This window comes from Triticum urartu, chromosome 1A, assembly GCF_056163025.1.
Source record: "Triticum urartu cultivar PI428250 chromosome 1A, HENAU_Tu73, whole genome shotgun sequence".
Taxonomy (NCBI): Eukaryota; Viridiplantae; Streptophyta; class Magnoliopsida; order Poales; family Poaceae; genus Triticum; species Triticum urartu.
Window position 1 is genome coordinate 250,673,912 of NC_141873.1, and position 15,801 is coordinate 250,689,712.

Consider the following 15,801-nt stretch of genomic DNA (forward strand, 5'->3'; position numbering starts at 1 on the left):
TCCCAGCTAGCCGGGGGAGTATTCATTTTTTTGTGCGTAATAAGGAGGCACATCCGGTGGGTCTGAGCTGACAGCAGGGGGGACGTTTTTTCATGAAATACGGTGGCCCGTCCGGTGGGTCCCAACAGTTAGGGGGGGAAGATTTTTTCGCAAAATACTGGTGGCCCATCCGGAGGGTCCCCGCTGTTAGGTGGAGGAATAATTATTTTCCGCGTAATAAGGAGGCACTTCCTTGCGGCTGCCGTGGACCCAGCTGTCAGCCTCTCCACGTACAGTACTCTTCCGATGGAAGTCGGTCGTTGACCACATTGACCACGCTGCGCTGAGAGCACCACAGCGGTGGGCGACGGCGAGGCATAGGAAGGGGCCGACACGGAGCCGGGGAAGACGCGGCAGTGGATGCCCACGCGGAGAGGAGTACAAGCGTTCACCGGTTCGGCTGCGGTGTGAGGATGCTGTCGCCGCAAAATAATAGGGGTGTGGGTGAGTAGAGGGATGCCCTGGCGAGCGGTGGGAGTAGTAGGGGGCGTTGTGGTGTGCTGTGTCCCAGGTGTCAGGTGTCAGCCGATCTTGTGCTGTTCTCTTGTCTATTGACTATATACGCTCACAATGTCGTGGGTCCCAGATGTCAGGAAAACACTAGGAGGAAGCATTTTATTTTTCCATATGCTGACGTGGTGGGCCCCTACTGTCATCCTCTCCACGTACTTCTGCCGGTTCCTGTTGTTTGTTGACCATGTTGACAATGCGAGAGGCCGGCGCCGCGGCGAGCGCACCAAAGAGCATGGAGGACGTCGGCGTTAACGATTTAGGAGACGATGGGGCGGCGATGCGTGCGCTGAGGCGCAGCCAGCCATGGGAGGCGGAAGCAGGCGGCCCCGCCGGCGCTGGTTTGGTTTTGGTGGCTGGAGGAAGACAGGACTGAAGAAACACGACAGACTATAAAAGCAGCAGGAGTACTTAACAACCTTAACTGAAACCAGTAGTGGCACTTAACAACCAAAGCTGAAAGCGGTATGAGTACTTATACAGGTGCAACCGTACAAAGCATGCCTCGAGCAGTGCTACTTTGCCTACAGTTAACCAAGGGTGAGGCCGCCAAGCCCCAGGACAAAGCCCAGGCGCCACCCCGTGCATCCACAACCTTCTGAAAGCGGCTTCATCTCGCAACATGGTCAATAAACAGGATATTCGCTTTAGAGCCATGGAAAAGCATGAACATAATCTTCTGTCATATTCTCCAAGATGGATGGGCCTTCATTATTTGAGACCACCCATAAATAAGTATCTTTTCACCTCCAAGGGGAATTGAGTAGGTCGACATAAACATCATGTTGTGACCAAGCGCAAGTCTGACCCGACCATGGTCAGGCATCTGTATAGGAACAATAGAACTCGGCAGTTCCTGTTTCAAGAAGATCACAGCTGTAAAACTGTGTATAAGCAATAGTTTATGAACAACATATATAACAGAAAACAGCTCGTACCATAAGTTTCTCGACACAGTTGGACATGTTCAACGAGTGCAGCAGTGGAAACATATCCCACATGGCCTTCCACCATTGAAACACCCCACAAGGACCTCAAGACGATCAATAAAGTGTAGGAACTTGTGGATGTCGATCCACAACTTCAGTGCCATTAGTAACAGCCGAGTTATTACAGAGTAACAAACGAGCAGACTGCTTAACTCTGAAAAAACCTACATGTGCCACCAATTATAAGAAAATATTAGTTAGAAGTAGCATCTTCATGAGAGATTCGTTGCTACTTCTAAAGTTAAATTGTGATTAGTTAGACTTGATAGGTGGATTAAGAAGTAATCGAGGCAACAAGCAAGAACCAGATACAAAACTAACATGGATGAACAATTGGAACGACGTCGGGGTGGAAGATCGCAGTGAAGATGAGACCAGGTTCTACTATTTCCATCAACATTTGTGCGCCAACTTTCAGTCCGTAACACTTGAGAAAGTTTATCCAAGTTCGGCCATAAAAAAAGCAGCGATCTTCTTGGTTCATGAACCAGACTCGGAACTTATATCCATGGCTTGTCTTCACTGTGACCATTAAACTAGTGTATTCAGTTATGGCAAGCCCGAGTACATGTGTTCTGGCAGAGCAAATAATACACTACAGGAAAAATAATATGAGAACACAGCATGTTAAAAACACCCCCACCCTCCCGGATAGAAAAGAGGATTCTAGGAACATACTGTGCGCGTTTCAAAATGTTGTGTTAGGATGAGAAGGAACAAGTGTGGCGTCTCGCCGAGGGCGCAGAAACCTGTAGGGTACATGTACTTCGGGCACTGCAAATGAAACACACTAGATTCAGTAGGAAGAAAAATGCATCAACGGCGGCGGCTGCCATCCTAGGATTACCTGCGACCAAGGGACTTGGGTTTATCGGGGATGGATGAAGAATTCGTACCTGGTTCTCCATGAGAAAACCCTATGCAATCGCCGAGAGGGGGTTTTCTCTGAACAAGCAGACGAGGGAGAAGGGGATTTAGGCCCAGTGAAATATTGCCGCTTTGTCCGTCCATCTTACTGCTAAAGCTGGAAAGGGGGGTTGTGATTTGACGGCTCATTGGGCATTACTGCGGTGCTATGACCGGGGTGTGTCTACCGTGAAGTTGTGCAGTCTAATTTGTGCATATGGCACGTGGACCCCGTTGTCGGTTGCCCCACATATCAGCGAAAGGAAGTAGAAAGACAGGAGTAACTAGTTACACATAAATATATTTTTTGACAGAGAGATACTCCCTCTGTAAATAAATATAAAAATCTTTTATATCACAGGCTCACCTCGCCGAGAAATATACTCCCTCTGCAACGCACGGGCATTATGGGGGTTCAGCTGAGAATATAATACTCAGATTTTTTTGAGGGATAAAAGCTGCTTTATTGAAGATTAACAGTCATAGGTATACAAATAATTTCGGGGGTTCCTGTGAGCCAAAGATGGCGTCCACAGGGCAAAGAAGTAGCAGCTTTTGCGAGCACATACGCTTCAACATTACACTCGCGTTTTTCATGTATGATCTCCATGGTTTGGAACATATTCTTCTTCAGCTTGATCTCGTCCATAATAACTTTGCTGGGCCCCAAGTATGCCTCTCTGATATGCTTGACTGTTGTTGAACAATCGGTGCTAATCTGAACTTGTTGCAGGTTTAAGTCAAGAGCCAGAGATAGCCCCTCGCAACATGCCATTGCCTCTAGGATCTCTGGATCAGTAACACTTTCGCACACTAGTGCCGATGCTCCAAGGAAGAAGCCTATAGGATTCCGGCTCACAACTATCAGGGCTTCCCTTTCACCACTGCGAGATAACGCAGCATCAACATTCATCTTCGCCCAACCCACAGCAGGAGGAGGACGCCACTTCTGCACTGAGCTAGTGCTTCTCGAAACCAGGTTCTGGACTTTGGGCCGCAGACCGACCCTGCATGTTTGGGGGCCCATGTGTTCTACCTCAGCGCTTTTCATATTGCAAGCGATCGGTACGGCGCTGGTTTTAGATGCTGTCGCAAGGCGAATACACAAATTTGAATAAAGCACGACAGTTGTTGGAATGAAATCGAACGACAGTTCCTAACCAGCAATCAGAGTTGCAATTCTATCAACGATATACCATGTGATAAATAATACTATCGTACTACTTATACACAAAGGACTCTTGTTTCACCATGCCAGATTATTACATCAAAATCTCTCGGAGGATAGATCAGTTAGGCAGTTGTGTGCTGCAACTGAAGAATTTCAAAGTTGATTTGGACCAGCTCTCCTTGCCGAGAAAGTTCGATTTTGACATCATCCCCTACCGCAAGATATGATTTAGATTTGAACCTTGACCATCCTTTAGCATCAATCATCATGCGACCATCCTTTGTAATTACGATATATTGAGCAGGTTCATTCACACCAAGGCTGCGCATGGTAAGAGAAACTTGGCCGCGGTCGCCCGGATTGTTGAACGACTCCCTCGTTGCTCTAGGAATTCTCTGTTTGCAAACAAGAAGACATACCCAAATAGTTAGATCAACACAGTGAATCATGTGAAACAACATGGAAAGAAAAAATAACGAAGCACTTGGGCGGCCAATGCTTACCAAGAAGGTGGACATGTCGGTTTTTGTAAGGACTTTGGTATATGAAGTGTGAACTGCAGCCCAGTCTGTTGCCGGTGCAACTGCACGGGCCGGAGCAGATGCAAGTGCAAGTGTTGGTGCAGGTGCCGAAGCCGTTGCTGCTGCCAGAGATGGTGCTCCTTGTAGAGCTGGTGCCGGTGTCGGAGCAGGTGCCGGTGTCAATGCCCGATCCTCCGGTAGATCAGACTGATCCGCTGACGCGGTCGGTGCCCAATCCTCAGCTGGATCAGACTGAGCTGTTGCCACTGTCAGTGCTAGAGCAACTGTCGGTGCTCGATCTGTGCGAGAGAGCGGCGATTGTGTCTGGTCTGCTATGATCAGCTTTCTAACTTGACTAGGATCCGTGACCGTGATCCAGTTTTTTTCTTCATTTCTTTTAGACGCGAGAAGGACTAATTGTGGCGTTTTTGTTAAACCAAACTGCAGTTCATCATAGGGATTCAGCTTGTACTCAGACAACAGACCGATCCAATTTTTTCCAGTAATATAAGTGATGGACAGTGCCTTCATTACTGACACGACATAAGAAGTGAAACCTGCAAAAATAGCCATCGTAGAGCAAACCAAACAGTTTATTCTGTGATGAATGTCACATGGCAAAACCTGCATCGTAAAATTGCAGGAAAAGAAAGAAAACATGACATTAAATCAATAAGATTTAGACAGTAAATCAATAAGATTTACTTGATGTGACACAAGTGAATCCTTACCAGGAAATCACTATGTTGAAGTACTAAACAGAAGATTGATCGTTCAACTACGCGTGGCATGCAGGGGCCCCGCCTACTCCCACAAGCAGGACAGTCCAAAGGTCGTGACAAATCGTATGGACCGAACATCCATGGGGCTGGAAATCCTGGTGGGTGCGATAAACCCTGCAATACATAGAAATATTGGAGTGTAACCATAATTGATAGACCGTCCTCACAAAAAATATGATATAGATACTTCAAAATATACAGACTGAATTGAGTGGATAGACATTAACATAGACCGTTCTCAGGACTGACCACACACCAAAAGCGGCAGTACTAATAAACAATACAGGGTTCACAACACACAAATCAAGTACTGAACAATAGTACTTACTACAGACAAGCAAAGTTGCACTAACTAAACTCTGCAGACTATTTTTTCCACCGACCTACGGGATGAACCCCGCATAACTGACTAGGCCATGGACTTCGTGTGAGATGTCTACATGCACCATCACCATCTGTTCAACCTGGGAGAACCTAACAGAGTGGTCTTTCCACTCATAAACATGATGATGAAGACAGGCCGCATCAGATTTGTTGGGAAGCTTTACAAGAACCACACCCTTCATAATCGAAGGCACAACCAGGAAATTGTTGTGGTCAAGTACAGCCTCGAGAACACGCCTGACAACAATGCTACAGGAAAACACTAGTTCAGGACACGTGGCGACAAGGACACAACACCTGGATAGTTCAGCAGTAGAACTCATCATCAGGTCTTCCAGTTCACATGGCATGACTTTGAGAACTTCATCTCCACCACGGACCTGGTTCTAATTCAAACAGAAACCATATTTTATTACTACCTCCGTTCAGAAATATAAGATGATTTTTGATATTATACTCCATATATGACTACATACACGCACAGAAATGAGTGAACAAAGACACCAGAACATGTCTTCAAAGGCATGAGAGCAGAGGGATTACATGCAATATCCATAACACAAGTTACTGAGGCAAATATACCCTCTTAAAAGGTAGCATTGATGTTCATAAAGTACTCCCTCTGTCCCAAAATTCTTGTCTTAGATTTGTCTAGATACGGATGTATCAAGTCACATTTTAGTATTAGATACATCCGTATCTAGACAAATCTAAGACAAGAAACTTGGGACAGAGGGAGTAGTTGAAAGTAATCTATAAGAAATCAGTGTCAACCTCTCGCATGTTTTGGTCAAAAGAGGAATTTAGAACCATCATTGGCACACAAAAATCACATGCAAGATCACCCAGAAAGTTGTACTACTAGTACTAGTACTGCGTGTTAGATGAAAAAACACGATCAAGATCGAGAAAAAGATTGTCAAGAAGAGATATTACCTGGACTTGCTTAATGAGGGGTCCCGGAGAGGGGGGCTTGGACAGGGCGATGGCTTTGAGCTTGTCTGCGGTAGTCTCGGCGGGGTGCTTGCGCTTCTTCGTACCATGAGCCTCGACAGTTTTGGCCGGAGCCATAGACATCACTTCGGCCGGTGCTCCAGCGTCCATCAAGAAACCGTCAAATAGAAATAAAAGAAAAGAAACCATAATCACAAACCCAAAAGAAGAAAAGAGAGGGAGTTATAGGATCAGTCTCAGGGTTGCAAGACCGGGCCTTGGCCAGAATCAACACCATTGATGCGCTCACCTTTCCTTCTTTGGGAGAGAAGAACAATGGCAGAAGCAGGTCGGGGTTTTCTTGAAGAAATGAGGAACAAGATGACGCAGAAGCGAGGGTTGGGTAGAGAGGAAGCTGAGAGAGAAGAGTGAAATGATGGTTGCTTCGTCTGTCCAACTTACTGCCGGAAAGGAGGGGGTTTTGTGATTTGACGGCTCATTGGGTATTACTGCGGCGCTTCGATCGGGGTAGTCTACCGTCACTCTACTATGGAGTAATTTAGTGCATGTCTGGTGGACCCCGATGCTGGCTGTCCCCGATGCTGGAGTAATTTAGTGCATGTGCAGTGGTTCATACGTCAGTACTACACAATCTTGTTGCTAGTGTAGTAAGATATGATGATAACAAATGATGTTGTGCGCATGTCAACTACTCCTATATGTAACATAGTACCGCTTTTCCGACTGCCCGGTCGAGAATGGACGGTGAGATCAATGTTAACAGAACTAGGTCCACAGCGCACGGAGAGTACGGTGCTACAGTACTCCGCGAAACATGAACCATATGAAGCACGGATAGTGTTAGGCAGGGTGTATGAAGGGTGCACGGGATGGGAGCAAAAGTTCCCTTCTCGGCCCACTTTTGGGTGTTTGGCAGACTGCATGAAGGGTGCATGAGTCCACACTAGTAGGTTGACAAAAAATCACGAAGAGGAAACAACTATATTGAGATGAGAATGCAACCAAACAAACCCACACGCTTTGTGCTACAGTGACTGATCTGCACCGTCTGAGTTTGATCCAGCGGTCATGTTGCGCCGAGACATGGACATGCCCATGCAGAGGGCGCCTAAACACCACCGAAGTCCCTCTGCTTCTCAAGGCGCACGACGTTGGTGATGCAGGGTGCAACCGCCCGCAGAGCCCGCTCCCGGTCGACGGGAACCGGCTCGTCAAAGACAGCGTCCAATGGCACGAATGGATTCCGGTGACGGAGCCCTAAAAGGATTCGCCCGACAACGGCGATGGCAGCCCGCAACCCCTCCTTGTCCAGCTCAGCCCCCACCATCGCGCGAAGATGGCTCAGCTCCTCGGAGATATAGGTGAAGAAGGAGACCAGGTCAGGAAGCCGCAGCTCGTTGAAGTCGACCGGGTGGTCGAACGGGTTTAGCCCGACGGCCGGCATCGTCGCGCTTGGCACGACGGTAGGCATCACGCAGCCGCAACACGTGCGTGGCAACTTGGTTCACCAAGTGGCTGAGGCGATCCTGGACCTCATCACGATCGGCCCGCTCGCACTCCAGCCGGCTCCCCTGACGGCCTATCGTATCTCCCGCTTTCTGCAGCAACGTCGCCGATGCCTCGAGCATCTTTGTGGTGGACACTTGCCGCTTTTGAAGCTCCGTGAACTCCCGCACATAATAGAGGAGCAAGGCACTCCTCTCCTCCTTGAGCTCACGGAGCTCCACGTCCTTGGCCCTGAGCTCCGCGTCCTTGGCATGGAGCTCCTGTGTCAGGAGCCTCACCTCGGACTCCGTGATCTGCTGCGCCACCATGGCACCAGGTAGAAGCAATGGGGAGAGGAAGCAAAGGGGGAGAAACGGCTGAAAGGCAATGCAATCTACGGGAAGGCGGAGGGAGCGGGGAATCTTTTGGTTTTCACCACGGTAAAACACCAGTCGACGACTTCTCACATCAGGGAGCAGTGGGTACAGGCGGAGTCATCGTGACTAATTGCTGTTGCACCTACTCCCGTCAATCAAAAAATTAAAAATCCTGCCGCGCCTGCTCCCGTCAATCAAAAAAATAAAAATCCTGCCGCTCCCAAACACGAGAGCAACGCCACGGTGGATATTTAAATTTACCTGTCGGCAAGTAGATAAAAAAAGGGGTGAAAAAACAAATGTGGCGGTGGCCTAGCTAATCGGTCGAACTAGCCCAACTAGCTAGCCACCGTGCTTCACTGATGTACTCGGCGGGAAAGGTGGTCTTTCATGATTTGACGACTCATTTACTTGCTTTGGTGCTACGACCGAGGAGAACCCAGAAAACGCATGGTAGGGCGTCCCACGTCAGGAAGAATATATGCGTGCACCAACCGGGAGGACCCCGAAACCGCGTGGTAGGGTGTGCCACGTCTCGGCACGGAGGAAAATGTGCGTGTAAAAATATACTGTATCAGATGTAGTACCTATGGTTCGACCTTGGGACCCAGCCAGTCGGTTGAAAACAGCCCACTAGCCACACAGCTTCGTCATGCAAACATGGCACGGAGGATAGAGCTCCGTCTCGACCAGCCACAACGTCTCTTGTTCTAGGCGATTCTTCTATTTTCCAAGTTTTTTTAGTTGTAATAACACCACGGCAAGCTAGCGCCGCTCTTCGTGTGTGCCCGTGCAAAGGTTAGACGATGGAGAGAAGAGAGATTGAGATCGCAGACCTGGGACCCACCAATAAGTGAGATAACGGTCATGCACATGTTGACGAGGCACTCCCTCTACTCTACTCAACGCAAGTACTGTATAAAATCAAGTTATGGGACAAAGCCAACAACCGTTCGTTTTTTCAGGCTATCGACTTGCGCTTTGTAGTCTAGGTTGCCAGTTTGAATCTCGTCTTTCAGATTTGTTAGTTTTAGGTCCAAATTTGATTAATGACAAGTGGGACCCCCGTGTGTTGTTCCGATATTCAGTGTAGGATGGTTTTTTTGAACAAACACTTTGCGCGGTTAGACAAGTAACGGCATGAGTTACACGTTTTTTGCAAGTTTACGAACAAAAATGACTGCGGCATAGAATATCACATCCACCCCACAGCTTAGATACTATGGTTATACGAGTTTTTACACCGTTGGAAGTGAGATCCAATGGCTTGGGAGTAGTCTTTGTAATTATGATCAATTTCCAAACTCTCCAAAGGTTTTTTTTGCAAATAAAATATTCAGGCCTCGTGTGTGCCGCTGCATCTTCAATCCAACGGCTCCCCAGTGCTCATATTAGGTGCTCCCCATAGCTTAATTACCCGCTACAGTGATTGGAGTAGTTGTGGGCCGAATGATACGAAAATATAATCTAAACCGACCGGAATAAATGCCTACACAAATTAATCCAAGGTTGGAGTGCCCCTTGCAATGTAAATAGCTCCGGCTTTGCGAGGGATGGAGAGGTAGTAGCTTCAACGCGTGGAAGATACAGTGTGAGAAAGCGAGGTCAATCGAGAGACATATATATAGAGAGACAAAGTGAGTGTGGTCCGACATTCATTGAACAAATATATATGCTCTGGAGAGATATTGTTCGATTGAGCTTTTTTGGCAAGGGTGAGGGCTGTAAGCTAGAGCTTGAGAGATGATCCAGTCACAGACGTGTAGATATATTTTGTGCGTGGGAGGAAGCAAGGTCAACCGATCACATAGGGTCGCCGTGTGATCGAAAGAGTGAGACGGGTTGGAGAGAGTGACCTAGATAGACGATGTGCGTGAGAGAGTATACAATGTGAATAGGACGAATTGGGCTCAAACATGGTGATATATCGTTTTTGTCCGAGAAAGAGCGAGGTCAATCGAGACATATATATATATAGAGAGAGAGAGAGAGAGAGATTGAGTGAGCGTGGCCCACCATGAGGTCGAAAGAGTGGTGGCGGCTTGGCTAGACTGACCTAGATAGACAATCTGCATGAGAGAGTATAGAGTGTGTCGATCGAGGCCCGAACAGGGAGATATATCATTTGTGTGTGAAAGAAAACGAGGTTAAACGAGATTCAGATAAAGAGAGAGAGATTGAGCGAGTGTGGCCTGCCGTGCGGAAGAAAGAGTGAGACAGACTCGAGGGAGTGACCTAGATATACAACGTGCGTGCGTGCACATGCACGAGAGGTTGGGGCGCTAGATAGGCAATGCATGTATTTAGCGCGAGAGGGTGAGAGGGAGAGGGGGGAGAGAGAGAGAGAGAGAGAGCTCGGCATGGGGTGCAATGGCGGGTGTGTGAGGTAAATACATTTGGTAACAGAGTGGAAAAAGGGGTTGTGTAGTTGAGAGACTTAGAGATCGAAACATGGAGAGAAAGAATGAACGTGTGTTGGAAACCGATAGCTTCCTAAGGTGGTTAGGAGAGGAAGATTGACCGATACAGGAAGTGTGTAGCGTTTGTGCGGGGGGGGGGGGGGGGGCTAAAAACAACATTTGAATGTGCATAGTACGGGACTTAATATCGATGTTTCAATTCGGTGTACATTGTAAGATTTGAACCGAGGACCAGGCATACGGGTAATTATTTCGAATTCGTGCCATACTAAGTTTCGAAAAGTTGACATTGACTCAGTTTGTTGTGCTATTTTGTAGGTCATATGTTTGAATCCATCCAAAAGTTTTCTCACTACCATGGTGTTCATCATATACATATGAATTTGTGTTAAAAAAGTAGCGTGGATACAGTGAAATGCGAAATCCACGTTAGAATTGGAGATCGCTACATGACACACACTCTAATTCAAATAACTAACTACGTGACACACACTCTAATTCAAATAACTAATTATGTGACACACACTCTAATCCACGTTAGTGTGGGTACCGTTTCGATTTTTTTCAAATAACTCCTCATTAATTAATTTATAGAACTCCCTCTGTTCACTTTTATAAGACCTTGAAGACATTTCAGACAATGTGCAAAGCAATTCATTTTAAGTTGTCTGAAACGACTTACAAAAGTGAACGGATGGAGTATCTCGTTTCGAATGACTAATTATTGCAAGGAAAACACGGGCATGGTAATACATACAGATTCGTTTGCTAATGAAAGAAGATTCGTTTGCATTCACAAATGTAGGCGCACCAGGCAAACCAGGGTCGTGTCGGGGTGGACGCTGCTTCGGTGCCTTAAAGGAAACTGCCTTTGGGTCACTAACATGTGGGCCAGCCACTTGTTGGGCCCATATGTCATGGACACAAAGGCAGGTGCCTTAAGGCACCGAAGCATAGTCCTGTCGGGGTGGTCACGTGTGTCGGACGAACGCGTAGCACCCAGCCACCCACCTCCCCCCTCCCCCCCCAAAAAAAGGACGACGACAATATAAGTTCGCGCTTCCACATTTCGGATTGAAATATCTGGCGGCCCCAATTCCAGCCCTGCAAAATCTCTCTTCTCCACCGTCCCCTTCTGCGCCCAGATTGCTCAAATCCCTAATTCGCCGCCAACCCTCGAATCGCCCCTCGTCTCGTCTCTTTCCCCGTCGTTCCCCACCTCTGTGCCGGACGACGATGACGAAGACGACGGTCGCGCTTCACCACCGCACCGGAGCTACCTCATCTACGCCCTCGTCCACCGCACCGGGTGGTCCACTAACAACGTCGGCCACCGCAACCGACGTGCCTCACAGACACCGAGTTCCACCGCATCAGGTGCGCTTCATCGACGCCGTCTCCCAGCTCACTAGGGCTACTTCACCGAGCACATCGTCGCACCTCCGTCCCCCAAGGCCGTTGGGGCTTCACCAACGGTCTCGTCAACCGCATCGTAGCGCTCCACTGCCACTCAAGATCTGCATCCGTGCACGGCCAGCCAACGCCGGCGCATCACCCTCAACGGCTTTGAAGTGACCCACACTCTAGCTAGGCGAGCATGCCCAAATGCCGGCCTGAACTAGGTATCCACACATCACTCCCTTGTGCAATGTTCCGACAATGTTTGGATATCCTTTCACTGCTCTCTTAGCTTACACGCCTATGCAACTTTGGCCTTAACTCTTATTTCTTCTGGAGATATCATCTGAAACAAGCAAATCCATATTTTAGCGAAGCATGACGGCGCTACGGGATCTGGTACACATCATGCACACCCGTATAACCTTGTAAGTGTCTGTCCTCCGGTACAACATCAAGGTCGATTCCTCTTATTTGATCAACCATTTGCCATGTCAAAAATGCAGAGGGGGATGCAAGGAGCACAAGGCCTGCACATCCAAGCAAGTGGTAACATGGAACATCCCAAGCGCAAGCAAAGCTGCAGTGAGCCTGTACAACGAGCTAGCGTAAGTCCCTGCATTTCATTTAATTCGTACTGGCATTCGTGTATGATTTGTGTGAAGTGGCTGATCCACGAATTCAAGTTACCAGGGGCGAACATTTAACTTAAAAAATATGAAGGCACTTGCACTCCGGAAATCAACATAACTTGAGAAATGTGAAGCTACATGCACTTTGAAAACCAGCTAATGATCCAAAGTAATTCAGATTATAAACACTAAATGATGAAAGCACTAAAAACACAAAATGCAACATGGTGTACAAGGAGTACAAACATGGTCTGTACCTGCTTGAATTATTCGTTCTCTGGCTGAAAATATCGAAGTGTAATTGTACGTATAACCAATGCGCAAACTGCATATCAATATATCTATCCTACACAAGTATGCCAATAGTTTCAAACAACAGATTAGAAAAGTATTTATGCTATGTTGTCATGATACGGGGACTTTCTGGTAGATGGCCTCGACGTTTCCTCAAGATATGAAAATGCACTATAATTTGCTTGTCATCAATGCCTGCAAATCTCTGTCTCTCTCAACATAGTAGATCATCATTAGACACTAAATCCTTCAATGAGCTTGCAAAATGCTTGCATTAGATCCCTCATTAGACACTATATGTTCATCACCAGGAGCATGTAAAATGTTTGCATCAAATCCTTCATTAGAAGTCTGTTCATTAGACACTTCAGGCTCAAGAACAACATGAGCTTGTATGTTTGCACCAGAAACTTGATTAGATACATCAGATTCAGTCAGTTCAGTATTGATTGGGGGAGTTATAAAATAAGTAGAAATTGGTTTCATTTTCTCATAGATTCCCTACATACAAGCAGTTTTACAACACCGTCAGGTTTAACTATTGGCCAAAAATTGAAGAGTTGAATTAGATATAATTAGGTATGTGATGTACCTGCTCGTTGCGCATGCTACTCTTGCAAGCTGCGACTGTCCGTTTGCGCAAGCTCGATGCCATGCCCATGCTGCCGCTGCTGCCTCCCACGCAGGCTACACCCAGGGTTGGATCTTCATCTTCTTGTCCTTCCGTTTGCTTGAAGCCCGGTGACCGCCCTCCAACGAGGGCGCGAGGAAATGCTGTGTCGGTCTGTCCAGCGGCGGCTAGGTTAGGAGCGAACCCGACTGGAGGCTGGAGCGAATGAATTGGGATTTTTCCTGGTGTCGATCGATATGGGAGGCGCTCGTTTGGGCCGCGAGCCTGCTATAGGGCCTGCCTTGCACTTATGTTATTGGCCCATCCAAATTGAAACATTTTTCTTCATTTTTACATTGCCTGCTCGTGCGTTGGGACGAACAAAACTAGCATGGGCCAACCTGGACGAGTCAAACTAGGTGCACACTTTCCAGCCACCTGAGGCGGCCGCCCATACCAGCCCCTATGGTGGTGTCGCCCCTTTTTGCGTGTATGATTGGATAGTGAAAAATATTCTAGTGGCGCTTTTGATTTACCCACAGAATGGTTGAATTGCTTGTTTCTATGAACTGAGTTCGCCAATAATGTGAAGGATGCCAGTCTTTTCATCCTATTGTAGATTGCTTAGATCTCGATATGCCAAGAGTAATCGCATGAAATATACAGTAAAAGCCAGTGTGATGTGTTTGGCTACAACTAGTCTGACTACACGTCCTCATATAACATATCAAGGATGCACCATCTTACCAGATTAACCATTCGACTTACCCATGCAGTGTGGGAAGAAAGAAGTATTGGGACTACGTATCCAAGAAATTGATGCCATGGACTCCTTCGTACAACCTTGTAAGCGAAAAAGAATTTGCAGTGTGCTTGTACAAAGAACTAGCGTAAGTTCAGTTACCTGCTTCTCGGAATTTTAGTTAGCCACTTATTGCAAAATTGTTCAACCTGTTTGCCTTAACTTAAATATCTACTGATTACATAATTTAGTTTAGTTTGCCACTGATTACATAATGGCACGGCCTGTTAATCATATCGTAGACTGCGCCTATCTATGTGTTTGATACTTATTGTTAAGAATTACCTGTTTGCCTTAACTTAAATATCTACTTGTTTGTTTAACTGCTTTGCTGCTGCAACAGCGGGTTACAATGATGTTAATAACTACTTTTCAGCATCCAATTGAAACTCTTTAATTCCTTGTTTGTTTAACTGGTTTGCTGTTATAACTCCCAGTGAGATGTTTTGCTAACTTCAACTTTTCTGAATCCAATCGGAACATTAATGGCAAAACAGGTTAGCCCAAGATCAAAGAGCGAGGTCCCATGGACGTTGCACCATCCCACAGCAGTGGCACCAGCCCAATCGTGCATTATGAATTGCCAACTGCCGATGCTCTAGAGGCTAAACTAGTGGTAGAAAGAGATTCTGCTTCTGCACTTAGAGATGAAGTTGACATGTTGAGGAAGCAAACAGCACAATCACAAGCAGTACTCAAGACAACCATTAAATATTTGGCGGATTTCAAAACGAAGCAAGCTGAGACTGACCGGATTATTAAGGTCCTGAAGGAAAAAAAGGAAATTAAATTCCTACTTGGTAAATCATAGGTGAAATGTTCTTTCCATAGTTGAATAACCTTTGTGTTGTCTGTTCATGTAATCAATCAAACCATTTGTTTTAGAGATCATGTAATAATTGTTTTTTTGTTTTTTTGTTTGTAATTTTATTTGAGCACAAGTCTGTATTAATTGATAAGACTCGGAGACATTTCATTTGGATTACTGTGCCAGACCTACAAATATGGCAATCGGGCTGAATGTGCATTCAACAATAATAGTATAGATGGACCATAAGTGGCACGCATCGGAAAGGGCCAAGATGCTGGCTAAAAAAAGATGTTGTTGTAGCCAAAAAAAGTACAGCGGCCTGGCTTATGTATGTTAGTTGATATTATTGATCCATATACTCTATAAGTGTTTATATGTCTGTTAGTTCCGTACATTCTTGGTTGATTGACTCGGTATTTGAATCTTGATACATCGCTTGTGTACATACCTAAATGGGAGTACACATTATGCTGCGTGTGACATTTGAGTTGGACATGAAGTGTTCCAAATATTCGAATTCACCTTAAACTAGATTCTAGTTTTTGAATTTGAGTATCGGCATTTGTAAACCATATTCATATATGATAGTGGAATACATCTTTGTCGTCCTTTTGAAGATATATAAAAACACATAGAATGATTTATAAAGATTCATATAGGAATACAAAATGGATTCGAATTTAGTTGCCAGGGTAAACGTGGATGCTTATTGTCCC